Consider the following 12922-nt stretch of genomic DNA (forward strand, 5'->3'; position numbering starts at 1 on the left):
TGAAAGGAACAGAGCTCTAATGTTATTGCAGCAGTAATAAAGAACTAAGCACCTGACCTTATGCTTGAAAGAGTCACCAGGTGAAGACAGAGCTGTTCACTTAAAGCACTCAGATTCAGAAGCAATCCTTAAAAACAAAACCCAGAGGAAAACCATTTAATAAACAAATAATAAGGCATGCTGGAGAGGCAGTTGTGGGAGTCTAAGTGTAGTCAAGTGTTTCTGTCTTAGTGCTTGTTCCACTTAGCCAGAGCTCTGGGTCACCTGGGATTTGGGCCTTGGGAGGGGATAACAGTGAGTACGGGTCTAGCACTGGACTCTGCTGTGCATTCATCTTTGGAGATATCATAGGCCAACTGGAGCTCACCAGCTTCACAGCTTCATCGATTTTTAGCTTCAGTGAGGATAATAGGGAGCCAAAACAAGACAATCTCATTGCTCCATCTCTGTTACCTCATTTCTTTTTCCTCAGTATACATTTAGATGTTGCAGAGAGTTCATGGGACAGACAAAGAAAACCCTTTGCTGTGTTCACAAATGGTCCAAGACTGAATTAAGAATCACAATGATATTTTCTCTATTAGTTAATACATTATTTAACTTTATATTATACATTGAGTATTTAAGTTGTTTTACGTGCTGTTTTACTTGCATATATTAAGACAAATATTACCTGGTTGATTTCCACACAGTGGACTTTTAAAAAATCATTCAATCAAGAGCTATCTTGGTATGAAGGTAAGGAAGCGACAAGCCTCTGTGGTAGACATTGAACTTTTCATATTTTGGATATATCTGTCCTCTTTTTTCCTTTGAGAACACGCGAGAGAATCCTTATTATTAATTTGTTAATTCAGAAACCTTTCTTGAGTAAGCTACATATTTTTATAAATTCACACTTACAAATCAAGAACCTGATACTACCTGATACTAATCCTAACAAATAAAATTAAATCTTTCTCAGACCCCAAGTGCCAATATTCATGATTGTCCCATGACAGCAAGTGGTGTCTTTATCTTTTACAATTATTCATGCATCAAGCTTAAGTATTTTGGTAAATGATGGAGACACGCTCCTCAGTGCCTTAGTCCTCCTTGGAGAACATGGGAAGAAAGATTGTTCTTCTGCAATCATAAGCAGACTGTGGTCATCCAAGAATCCAAGTATATTTTTAAACAAGCTTGGTCTCACCAAAAATAGTTGAATAGAATATTGCCCAGTCATCAAGAAATCAGCAAACATTTTAAGCACCTTTAAAGTATACTGTGCTAGGCATTCTGATGGGATACAAAAAATATGAGGATGCATTTTGATTAAATAAAAACAATATGAGTTTCTGTCCTCAAGAAACTTGTAATTGGGAAAAGAAAACAAAGTACAGTATTCAATTTCTTCCTGGTTCAGTTGTGGGAGATTGTGTGTCCGGGGTTTTATCTATTTCTTCTAGATTTTCTAGTTTGTGTGCATTGAAGTGTTCATGGTAGTCCCTGAGGGTTTTTTGTATTTCTGTGGGGTCAGTGGTAATGTCCCCTTTGTCATTTCTAAATGTGTTTACTTGGATCTCTGCTCTTTTTTTTTAAATTAGTCTAGCCACTAGTCTATTTATCTTCTTAATATTTTCAAAGAACCAATTCCTGGATTCATTGATCTTTTGTGTGGTTTTTCACATCTCAATTTCCTTTAGTTCAGCTCTGATTTTGGTTATTTCTTGTCTTCTGCTAGCTGTGTGGTTAGTTTGTTCTTTGTTCTCTATTTCCACTGGTTGTGATGTTAGGTTGTTAATTTGAGATCTTTCTGAATTTTTGGTGTGGGTGTTTAGTGCTATAAACTTTTCTCTTAACACTCTCTTAGCTGTGTGCCAGAGATTGTGTTATGTTGTATCTTTGTTCTTATCAGTTTCAAAGAATTTCTTGATTTCTGCCTTAATTTCATTATCTACCCAAAAGTCTTTTAAGAGCATGTTGTTTAATTTCCAGGTAATTGTATGGGTTTGAGAGATTTTCTTAGGATTGATTTCTATTTTTGTTGTGCTATAGCTGTTGCTATGATTTTGAGTTTTTTGCGTTTGCCTGAGGATTGTTTTATGTCCAATTGTGTGGTCAAATTTAGAGTATGTGTCATGTGGAGATGGGAATATGTACTCTGTTGTTTTGGGTTGGAGAGTTCTGTAGATGTCTTTTGGGTCCATTTGGTCAAGTGTTGGGATCAGGTCCTGAATATTTTTGTTAATTTTCTACCTCAATTATCTGTCTAATGCTGTCAGTCGGGTGTTGAAGTCTCCCACTATTATTGTGTATAAATATAAGTCTCTTCATAGGTCTCTGAGAACTTGCTTTATGAATCTAGCTGCCCTTGTCTTGGTTGCATATATATTTAGGGTAGTTAGCTCCACTTATTGAATTGAACCCTTTACTGTTATGTAATGCCTTTTTTTTTTTTGTCCTTTTCATCTTTGCTGGTATAAAGTCTGTTTTGTCTGAAATCAGGATAGCAACTTCTCCTTTTTTTTCTGTTTTCCATTTGCTTGGTAGATTTTCTTCCATTCCTTTATCTTGAGCCTATGAGTGTTATCGCATGTGAGGTAGGCCTCTCTTGAAGACAGCATATCATTGGGTCTTGCTTTGTTATCCCACTTGCCACTCTGTGCCTTTTAATTCCAAGGACATGAACAGACACTTTTCAAAAGAAGACATACAGTAGGCAGCTAACAACCATATGAAAAAATGCTCAACATCACTAATCATTAGATTAATGCAAATCAAAACCACAATGAGATACCATCTCACACCAGTCAAAATAGCTATTATGAAAAAGTCAAAAAATAACAGATGCTAGCAAGGTTGCAGGAAAAAAGGGAATGCTTATACACTGCTGGTGGGAATGTAAATTAGTTCAGCCATTATGGAGAGCAATGTGGTGATTTGTCAAAGAACTTAAAACAGAATTAGCATTTGACTCAGCAGTCCCATTACAGGTTATATACCCAAACGAATATAAATCATTCTGCCCTAAATATACATTCACTGCAGCACTATTCACAATAGCAAAGATGTAGAATCAACCTAAATGCCTATCAACAGTAGAGTGGATAAAGAAAGTGTGGTACATATATACAATAGAATACTATGCAGCCAAAAAAAAAAAGAACAAGATAATGTCCTTTGCAGCAACATGGATGGAGCTGGAGGCCATCATCCTAATCAAACTAATTGCAGGAACAGAAAACTGAGTACTGCATATTGTTACTTATAAGTGAACACATGGACACAAAGAGGGGAAGAATAGGCACTGGGGCCTCCTTGAGGGTGGCGAGTGTGACTAGGTGGAAAATTAGAAAAAATATTTGGTACTTTCTTATTATATGCATGATGAAATAATCTGTACACCAAACCTCCATGACACACAGTTTACCTATATAACATGTTTGTTAACTTGCACATGTACTCCTGAACCAAAAATGAAAATTTAAAAAAAACAAAATATGAACAAAGTCCCAATGTAAGAGACAAATATCAGTTCAATTAAGTACAGATATTGATTAAATTGGTAGCAGGAATAATAAACACTTCATCAGAGTAGAAGAAGAAGAAATGGCCATGGGCTATCCTGGCCTTTAAGATAAATGGAAGGAAATTAATATGAGCAGGATCCTGAAGGATTGGTAAGATTTACACCAATTTCATCCCGAGCGGATGTTCTAGCATGCACAAAAGTAAAAGCAGGAAGATGTAAAATCATTAGGTATGATGATGATAGTAGTTAACTTTTATTGAGTACTTGAGAGATTCCATGTAATATTGATTAATCTGCACCAGAACATCTAAGACAAATTTAAGACATGCCAGTGGAAAAGTTTAGCCACAGATTCGATGTAGGTGATAAAAATAAAGGGAATGAGAAAGCTAAACATTGGGAGAAATTAGCAAAAACTCCAGGTCTTCAAGACTTGGTAGCTGGAAGAACATGGTATAGATTTACTAATACGAGTATCTTTTGACAGACCTGGTTTACAGAGAAGAGAACAGGGTTTTGTATGATATTTATTTATTTATTTATTTATTTATTTATTTATTTATTTATTTAGAGATGGGGTCTCATTCTCTCTCAGGCTGGAGTGCAATGGCACGATCTCTGCACACTGCAACCTCTGTCCCCTGCATTCAAGTGATTCTTTGGCCACAGCCTCCCTCTAGTAGCTGGGATTACAAGTGCTCACCACCATGCCCAGCTAATTTTTGTATTTTTAGTAAAGATGGGGTTTTGCCATGTTGGCCAGGCTGGTCTCAAACTCCTGACCTCAGGTGATCTGCCTACCTCAGCCTGCCAAAGTACTGGAATTACAGGCATGAGCCATCATGCCTGGCCATGAGATAATTTTTAATGAGTTTAATGGAATGATTCAAGAAGAAATATTCAGTAAGCATTTAGAAAGTTGGGACCTGGGATTCCAGAGAGGCTCAACTGGAAAAACACTTAACAGTCAAATGCCTAGGGAAGGTAGCTTCACTCACCAGAATGAAACCAAAAATTGCGAACCTCCTTTAGAAATTTTACATCTAGAGGACCATGAAACAAAGTGGATTTTCATTTATCTTTAAGTCCAAAGAGAACTTAATAACCCTCTTGTTTCTCATGATACTGTCCAAAATCCACAAATCCCCAGGAAATTATTTCTTCTTTTCACAGGGACATGCGTATTAAAGCTAACTGAAGAAGGCAAAAAGGAAAACAAAATGACTGTGAATAGACTAGGTGTATCTGTTCTGTTCATACCCTTTGCCCACTTTTTGATGAGGTTGTTTGTTTTATTCTTGTAAATTTGTTTAAGTTCCTCGTAGATTCTGGATATTATCCCTTTCTCAGATAGATTATTAAACCTTTGTCAGATGGATAGATTGCAAAAAATTTTCTCCCATTCTGTAGGTTGTCTGTTCACCTTGATGATAGTTTCATTGCTATGCAGAAGCTCTTTACTGTAATTAGATCCCATTTGTCAATTTTGGCTTTTGTTGCCATTGCTTTTGGTGTTTTAGTCATGAAGTCTTTGCCCATGCCTATCCCCTCAATGGTATTGCCTAGGTTTTCTTCTAGGGTTTTTATGGTTTTAGGTCTTACATTTAAGTCTTTAATTTATCTCAAGTTAATTTTTGTATAAGGTGTAAGCAAAGGGTCCAGTTTCAGTTTTCCGCATATGGCTAGCCTGTTTTCCCAACACCATTTATTAAATAGGGAATCCTTCCCCATTGGTTGTTTTTGTCAGGTTCATCAAAGATCACATGGTTGTAGATGTGTGGTATTATTTCTGAGGCCTCTGTTCCATTCCATTGGTCTATATATCCTTTTTGTTACCAGTACCATGCTGTTTTGTTTACTGTAGACTTGTAGCATACTTTGAAGTCAGGTAGCATGATACCTCCAGCTTTGTTCATTTTGCTTAGGATTGCCTTGGTTATATGGGCTCTTTTTTTGGTTCCATATGAAATTTGAAGTAGTTTTTTCTAATTTTGTGAAGAAAGTCAATGGTAGCTTGATGGGGATAGCATTGAGTCTATAAATTACTTTGGGCAGTATGGCCATTTTCATGATATTGATTCTTCCTATCCATGAGCATGGAATGTTTTTCCTTTTGTTTGTGTCGTCTCTTATTTCTTTGAGCAGCGGTTTGTAGTTCTCCTTGAAGAGGTCCTTTGCATCCCTTGTAAGTTGTATTCCTAGGTATTTTATTCTCTTCGTAGCCATTGTGAATGGGAGTTAACTCATGATTTGGCTCTCTGTTTGTCTATTTTTGGTGTTTAGGAATGCTTGTGATTTTGCACATTGATTTTGTATCCTGTGACTTTGCTGAAGTTGCTTATCAGCTTAAGGAGATTTGGAGCTGAGACGTTGGGATTTCTAAATATACAATCATGTTGGGGTTTCTAAATATACAATCAATCATGTCATCTGCAAACAGAGACAATTTGATTTCCTGTCTTCCTATTTGAATACTCTTTATTTCTTTCTCTTGCCTGATTGCCCTGGCCAGAACTTCTAATACCATGTTGAATAGGAGTGGTAGGAGAGGCATCCTTGTCTTGTGCTGGTTTTCAAAGGGAATGCTTCCAGCTTTTGCCCATTCAGTATGGTGTTGCCTATGGGTTTGTCATAAATAGCTCTTATTATTTTGAGATATGTTCCATCAATACCTACTTTATTGAGAGTTTTTAGCATGAAGAGGTGTTGAATTTTATCGAAGACCTTTTCTGCATCTATTGAGATAATCAGGTGGTTTTTGTCTTTGCTTCTGTTTATGTGGTGGATTACATTGATTGATTAGCATATGTTGAACCAGCCTTGCATCCCAAGGATGAAGCCGACTTGATCGTGGTGGATAAGCTTTTTGATGTACTGCTGAATTCCTTTTGCCAGTATTTTATTGAGGATTTTCACATCGGTGTTCATCAGGGATATTGGCCTGAAATTTTCTTTTTTGTGTGTGTCTCTGCCAGGTTTTGGTATCAGGATGATGCGGGCCTCATAAAATGAGTTAGGGAGGAGTCCTTCTTTTTCTGTTGTTTGGAATAGTTTCAGAAGGAATGGTACTAGCTCCTCTTTGTACCTCTGGTAGAATTCAGCTGTGAATCCATCTGGTCCTGGGCTTCTTTTGGTTGGTAGGCTGTTAATTACTGCTTCAATTTCAGAACTTGTTATTGGTCTACTCAGGGATTCAACTTCTTCCTGGTTTAGTCTTGGGAGGGTGTATGTATCCTGCAATTTATCCATTTCTTCTAGATTTTCCAGTTTATTTGCGTAGAGGTGTTTATACTATTCTCTAATGGTAGTTTATATTTCTGTGGTGTCAGTGTTTACATCCCCTTGGTCATTTTTTATTGTGCCTATTTGATTCTTCTCTCTTTTCTTCTTTATTAGTCTGGCTAGTAGTCTATCTATTTTGTCAATCTTTTCAAAAAACCAGTTCCTGGAGTCATTGATTTTTTGAAGGGTTTTTCATGTATCTATCTTTTTCAGTTCTGCTCTGATCTTAGGTATACCTTGTCTTCTGCTAGCTTTTGAATTTGTTTGCTCTTGCTTCTCTAGTTCTTTTAATTTTGATATTAGGTGAACAGACACTTCTCAAAAGGAGACATTTATGTGGCCAACAAACATATGAAAAAAAAGCTCATCATCACTGGTCATTAGAGAAATGCAAATCAAAACCACAGTGAGATACCATCTCACACCAGTTAGAATGGCGATCATTAAAAAGTCAGGAAACAGCAGATGCTGGAGAGGATGCGGAGAAATAGGAATGCTTTTACACTGTTGGTGGGAGTGCAAACTAGTTCAACCATTGTGGAAGACAGTGTGGCGATTCCTCAAGGATCTAGAACTAGAAATACCATTTGACCCAGCAACCCCATTACTGGGTATATACCCAAAGGATTATAAACCATTCTACTATGAAGACACGTCCACATGTATGCTTAGTGCAGCACTATTCACAATAGCAAAGACTTGGAACCAACCCAAATGTCTATCAATGATAGACTGGATAAAGAAAATGTGGCACATATATACCATGGAATACTATGTAGCCATAAAAAAGGATGAGCGTATGTCCTTTGCAGGGACATGGATGAAGCTGGAAACCATCATTCTCAGCCAACTAACACAAGAACAGAAAACCAAACACCACATGTTATCTCTCATAAGTGGGAGTTGAACAATGAGAACCCATGGACACTGGGAGGGGAACATCATACACTGGGGCCTGTCGGGGGGGTGGGGAAGCTAGTGGAGGGATAGCATTAGGAGAAATACCTAATGTAGACGACAGGTTGATGATGCAGCAAACCATCATGGCATGTGTATACCTATGTAACAAACCTGCACGTTCTGCACATGTATCCCAGAACTTAAAGTATAATGAAAAAAAAAATGCTAGGTGTAAAGCAAGCAGAATCTGTTAGCTCCCTTTCATTTTAGAGGTCTGTGGAGCATGTTGTACAGGTTTGCATTAATTCCTTCAGAACCAGAGAAAGGTATCACTTAATGGAAAACATTACTGATTGAGAAATGGTATGGTTTTTTTGAAGTCTAATGCAATATTTTGAATAGAGAAGAATGTCAGCTCAAAATCTAAAATGTTATATGAATGTCAGGAGAAGAAAAGTGGCTGTATATGTTTGTATATCATGTGTGTACTTGAGTGTATGTAGGCCTACACATGCACACACAAATACAAGATTTTCTTATGTTTATCCACATGATAATGGATCAAGACCGTTTGTGATGGCCAAAGATGCACAAATTTATATGAACACCTAAATTATATTAGGATGGGAGTGAATGGAATGATTTTCATCACCTTAATACTTTGTAATGATCATGAAAGGATTTTTGAAAAAAAGAAAAAGCCCTAATGATTTTTGAAAATAATAATAGCAGAGGGAATCCCATGCAAAATCAGTTTGTTAGGCATGTGAAGATTTTAAGTAATACAGAAAAGTAAAAAAATACCTTCCCTAATGGTGATGTACAGAAACATGTTTATCATCAATGCTTTTATAGCTTTTCTCTCATGTCAGTTTCTGTTAGAGAATTATGCATAATGTATTGTGTATTTAACAGGAATTCCTCGATTGCAATGGCTTTTTAAAGGTTTTTCTTTTAGTTATTAATAGAATCTTTCATTTACAGCCTAAATATTGCTGTCATCTTAGAGAAACAGTGAAGTATCAGCGAGGAAATAAAATGGGATAAAATGGATATTCAGAATGTCTTGCTACCTGACCGTTACTTAAAACAAGATACCTTTTCTTTCTTTTCATGAAAACAAAACTATTTGTCTTCGCTATCCACTCTGTTAAGGCAAATAATTTTCTCAGTATATAAAGTGAGGCATAGAGCATACTTAAGGTAAATAAATCTTAAGATAAGTGAGGCCAGAGTAAAGGAGCACCAAGCCTCACTTAAATGGGTTCATAGATCTAGGCTGCAGTCTGTTACTGTTAAAACACATGATACTTTTACAAACATAACAAAACAAAAAACAAGAACATTCAGGTGTTTCAGTAGAAACCGACAGAAAAGCGTTTTAGGAATGCTGTAGATTAGGGAAAATTCCAGAGAGCTCACAGAACAACAACTTCACTTCTTTTGACTTTTAAAGAAAAGGTTAAAGAATAAATTCTGGAAAATACAGATACCACCAGAAACATTTGTCTGCCCTTGTAAATTAGGGAACATGGGTTTGGTACCTACAGAGTACAAGAGAAATGCTCATCATGTGGGGGAAGCAAAATTTAAAAACATGTGGACTCTACCTAACCTCAAAGAGCTTACATGCTAATTAAGGAATTAATATGCAATTATAAATTGGGATTTGACAAGTAGCACTGGAAAGGCACAGAAAAGGTGATTTATTATTCAGAGAAGTGGTAACTTTGATCTGTGGACATCTAGAAAAGTTATCTCTTTGGAAGGTGAGCTGGGTATCAGAGAGAGGAGACTTTATTTTAAAAGGCAGGTATGGGGTGGAGGAAACTGTCAAAACAAAGCTATGCAGGCAGTATAATATGCAGCAAGCTGCTGAATGGAAAAACCAATTTGATGGAACATGGTTGGATGTCAGGGAAATTGGGAGATGTGTTCAGAAGAGTCAGTGAAATTTGACTGCAGATGGTCTATGGGGAAGGTGACGTGCTACAGCATGGTGAAGTGTTGAGTAGGCATCCGGAGACTAGAGTTTCAGTTAGTCTCTGTCACTCACTCACTGTGTGTACTTGAGGACCATTTGACCTCCTTGGCAAGTACACGTCTTACCTGGAAAATGACAGTCTCTAGTTGGAGACCAGTGTATCAACTCACGGTGATTCCATACAGCAAATTTTTCTTCCAGGTTTGGGGTAGATCACCAGGTTATTGATTAAACACCACACAAAGTAATTGGCTTGAGTTTAGGAACCATGTTTTGAAAAAACTGTTATATCTTTAAAGAGAAGAATCATACTCAGCCTGGGGAGATACTCACATTATTTGAGAGACACAAGAACTGAAACCTCCCATGAGAATGGTGGACTGGGTTTGTATGTTCCAACTAGCACTCATTCCGGGGCATGTGCTATCTACAGCGTTCTGTCTCTATAGGTATGTTTTGATGTGCTTGTTTTTATCCTTTTTCACAGCACATATAGTGGAATTCATTTAAATTAATATGTAAGATGCATTTGGGCCTTTCATCTCAAGAACAAGAATATGGAAACCAAAGTTATTTAAAACTCTAGTCAAAGGACTGCCTTGAAATAAGTATCAAAACTCCAATATCAACTTTGGCTTCAAAAAGGAACCTAAAGGCATTTAACAGCGTGTCCTAAGGGATCAAATGTCAAATATGATGGTTACTAACACACAGGGAGAAAAGGACCAGGGCCAGAAACCAGCAATAATATCTTCCAGTATTTTTTGGGGAGATGGAAGCTGAAAAGGATGAGGAAGAGAAAAGCATATGAAAACTGGGTTTCAAACTAATTTTTCTGAATTATGGAAAGAGAGGAAATATTTATTTCTGCTGATATATCATGAAAAGTTACTATTAACTGAATTATTTCTTTTCATTTCACTCTTTTCTATTAAACTGATGATCAAACAGGTTGGTTCTAGCCACTTAGAAAATGATGTTGAATATGTCTTGAACCAAACCAGTAGATGAGTTAGTTTAACTGTATGAATTAACAACTGAAGAAACACAAAAGGCTCATTTTTACCAGGAGTTAAATCTATGTGTTTTCTATAACTACCAAACTGGAATAAAAAAGTTATCTCAATAATCGGTGTACTGTATATGAATTGATATCTCATTTAAATTAATCTGTATCACAAACCTTGTTCAGCTTTATTCCTGTCTGGCCAAAATTAATCTTTATAATGAAGTACCTTAGGTATTTTAGGATACCAGTATGTATTCAAGTGATTGAATAAAAATTCAGTTGTCTTCGCTAAAATTTCTGGCATGTTTAGTGTTTTAATAAGTTATCTATCCAAACAGGTATTTTAAGGTATTAGTTTCATACTTCCTTTTGGTAAATGTGTTTACATTTGTAAGTTTTAACTTGCTAGTTTTATAACATATATTCATTTCTAAACAGGATTTAGAGCAAAAAAAACCCAAACATACTTTGCTTAGTCCACATTTCACTTTACAAAGTGCCGCTGGTCAGCTCAGTGATACTTTCTCCAGTTTGTGGGCCATTTCATCCTGCATTTGTGCGATGATTTTGAGTAACACATCAGTAGTGAGGCCAGCTGATTTTGTTATACCCAGAGAAGACTTTTAAATTAAAGCTTGAGAACGGAAAAAAACAATACTGAAAATTGAGGATCAGCAAACTTTTCTTGTAAGTGGGTAGGTAGTAAATATATATATTTTTATTTTATGGGCGATATGATTTTTGTCACACTACTTGCCTCTGCTGTAGTATCACAAAAGCAGCCATAGGCAACGCCAAAATGAGCAAGCATTGATGTGTTCCAATATTACTTACAAAAATAGATGTTAGACTTTTGGCCTTTGGGTCTGGGATTTGGCATTTAGGCCATAATTTGTAAGGGATTTGGCCAAAGCTCATAGTTTCCCAGTCGTTGCTAAACATGACAGGGGCCCCAAATGAGGTCCCAAAATGAGTTCTGAAGAACGTGTGTCCCATGGGATTTTCATGGATGAAAAAGTAAATCTAGGAAATGCTGCACAGAATGCCTTTCTTCTTACACACTGAAATTCAATGTCATCTTATTAAAGGCTATAAGACATCTTACAATAAAGTGATCTGTCTCTGTTGGCTAACTCAGTTCCCCAAAACACATGTGACCTTGAAATTCTTTTTGTCATAGATAATTTGAGTATCTGTGATTTAGAAACAAGTTTCCAAACTGATAATTTGGATATCTATATAGATTGTCATATGCATATCTTTATTGAAATATCTTTTTAAATCCGAGTCGACTTCGTGAGTCACTTATCCACAAAGGTAACCAGGAAAAATACTAACCTTCTTAAATGGTTCTGGATAATTTCCTGATTAGTCCTTTCTTAGGTTCTAGCACATTAACTCCTGCTGACAATTTGAGCTGTTGGCCTTATTCTGCTTTTTCCTCGGTAATTAAATCCATTATAGTTTAAATCAGTTCAACATATATTTACCATGTACGATATTTTCCGAGCACACCGATTAATGAATGAGAGAGACCGTGTCTCTCCCTTTAAGGCATTGATAGTAACAAAGGCATAAAGACAAAGGTTAGAATATTATGTGATAACTTCTCTAATAAGAGAAATTCTGAATGCTGTCAGAGCACATATGAGAAGTACTAAACTGTTATTATGAAATCAGAGAAAGCTTTTAGCCTGGAGTTCATCTAAGCTACAAATTTGAAGCTAATCACAGAAGGGAAGAGAGAGTGGAACAGCAGGTACAAAGGTAAGGAGACAAGATTCTCTGATGTATCAAGCCAGTGCATAGCACAACTCTAATATAGATTTATGCTGCAGAGATCGGTGACAGTTGGATTAAGCAGGTTTTTACTGACTTTGTAAAAGTATGTAAGGTAGGTGGAATGTTGGAGGCTTGATCAGAGTTGTACTATGGTAATATAGCTATGGCTGGAATGTGGAGAATGGCCTGGAGGGGCATGCTGCTCAGAAGTGAGAATTTCTTAAGCTGTTATGAAGCTTTCCCAGGGAATCTGCCATGGGTAACCTATTACCCCAGGTTCATCCCTTGGACAGATAAGGTGCTGTCAAGACTCCTACCTTATGACAAGAAACCAAGAGCTAGGTAATGTTTTTTTCCCTGAAACCATCTGTTTGCTAGTGTAAACATTAAACTGTCTTTCCATTTGGGGGTTATTGGAAATATCATAAAAAGGGAATAATTTTAGACTTTT

At 36.6% G+C, this 12922-nt stretch overlaps 1 protein-coding gene across 5 annotated transcripts in view; it reads left to right on the forward strand.

Moving 5' to 3' along the window:
- CNTN4 (contactin 4) overlaps positions 1-12922 on the forward strand; it is a 960931-nt gene that overhangs the window by 446913 nt on the left and 501096 nt on the right. The gene's annotated exons all lie outside the window — the stretch shown is intronic.

Source organism: Gorilla gorilla, chromosome 2 (assembly GCF_029281585.2).
Source record: "Gorilla gorilla gorilla isolate KB3781 chromosome 2, NHGRI_mGorGor1-v2.1_pri, whole genome shotgun sequence".
In the NCBI taxonomy this organism is placed as follows: domain Eukaryota; kingdom Metazoa; phylum Chordata; class Mammalia; order Primates; family Hominidae; genus Gorilla; species Gorilla gorilla.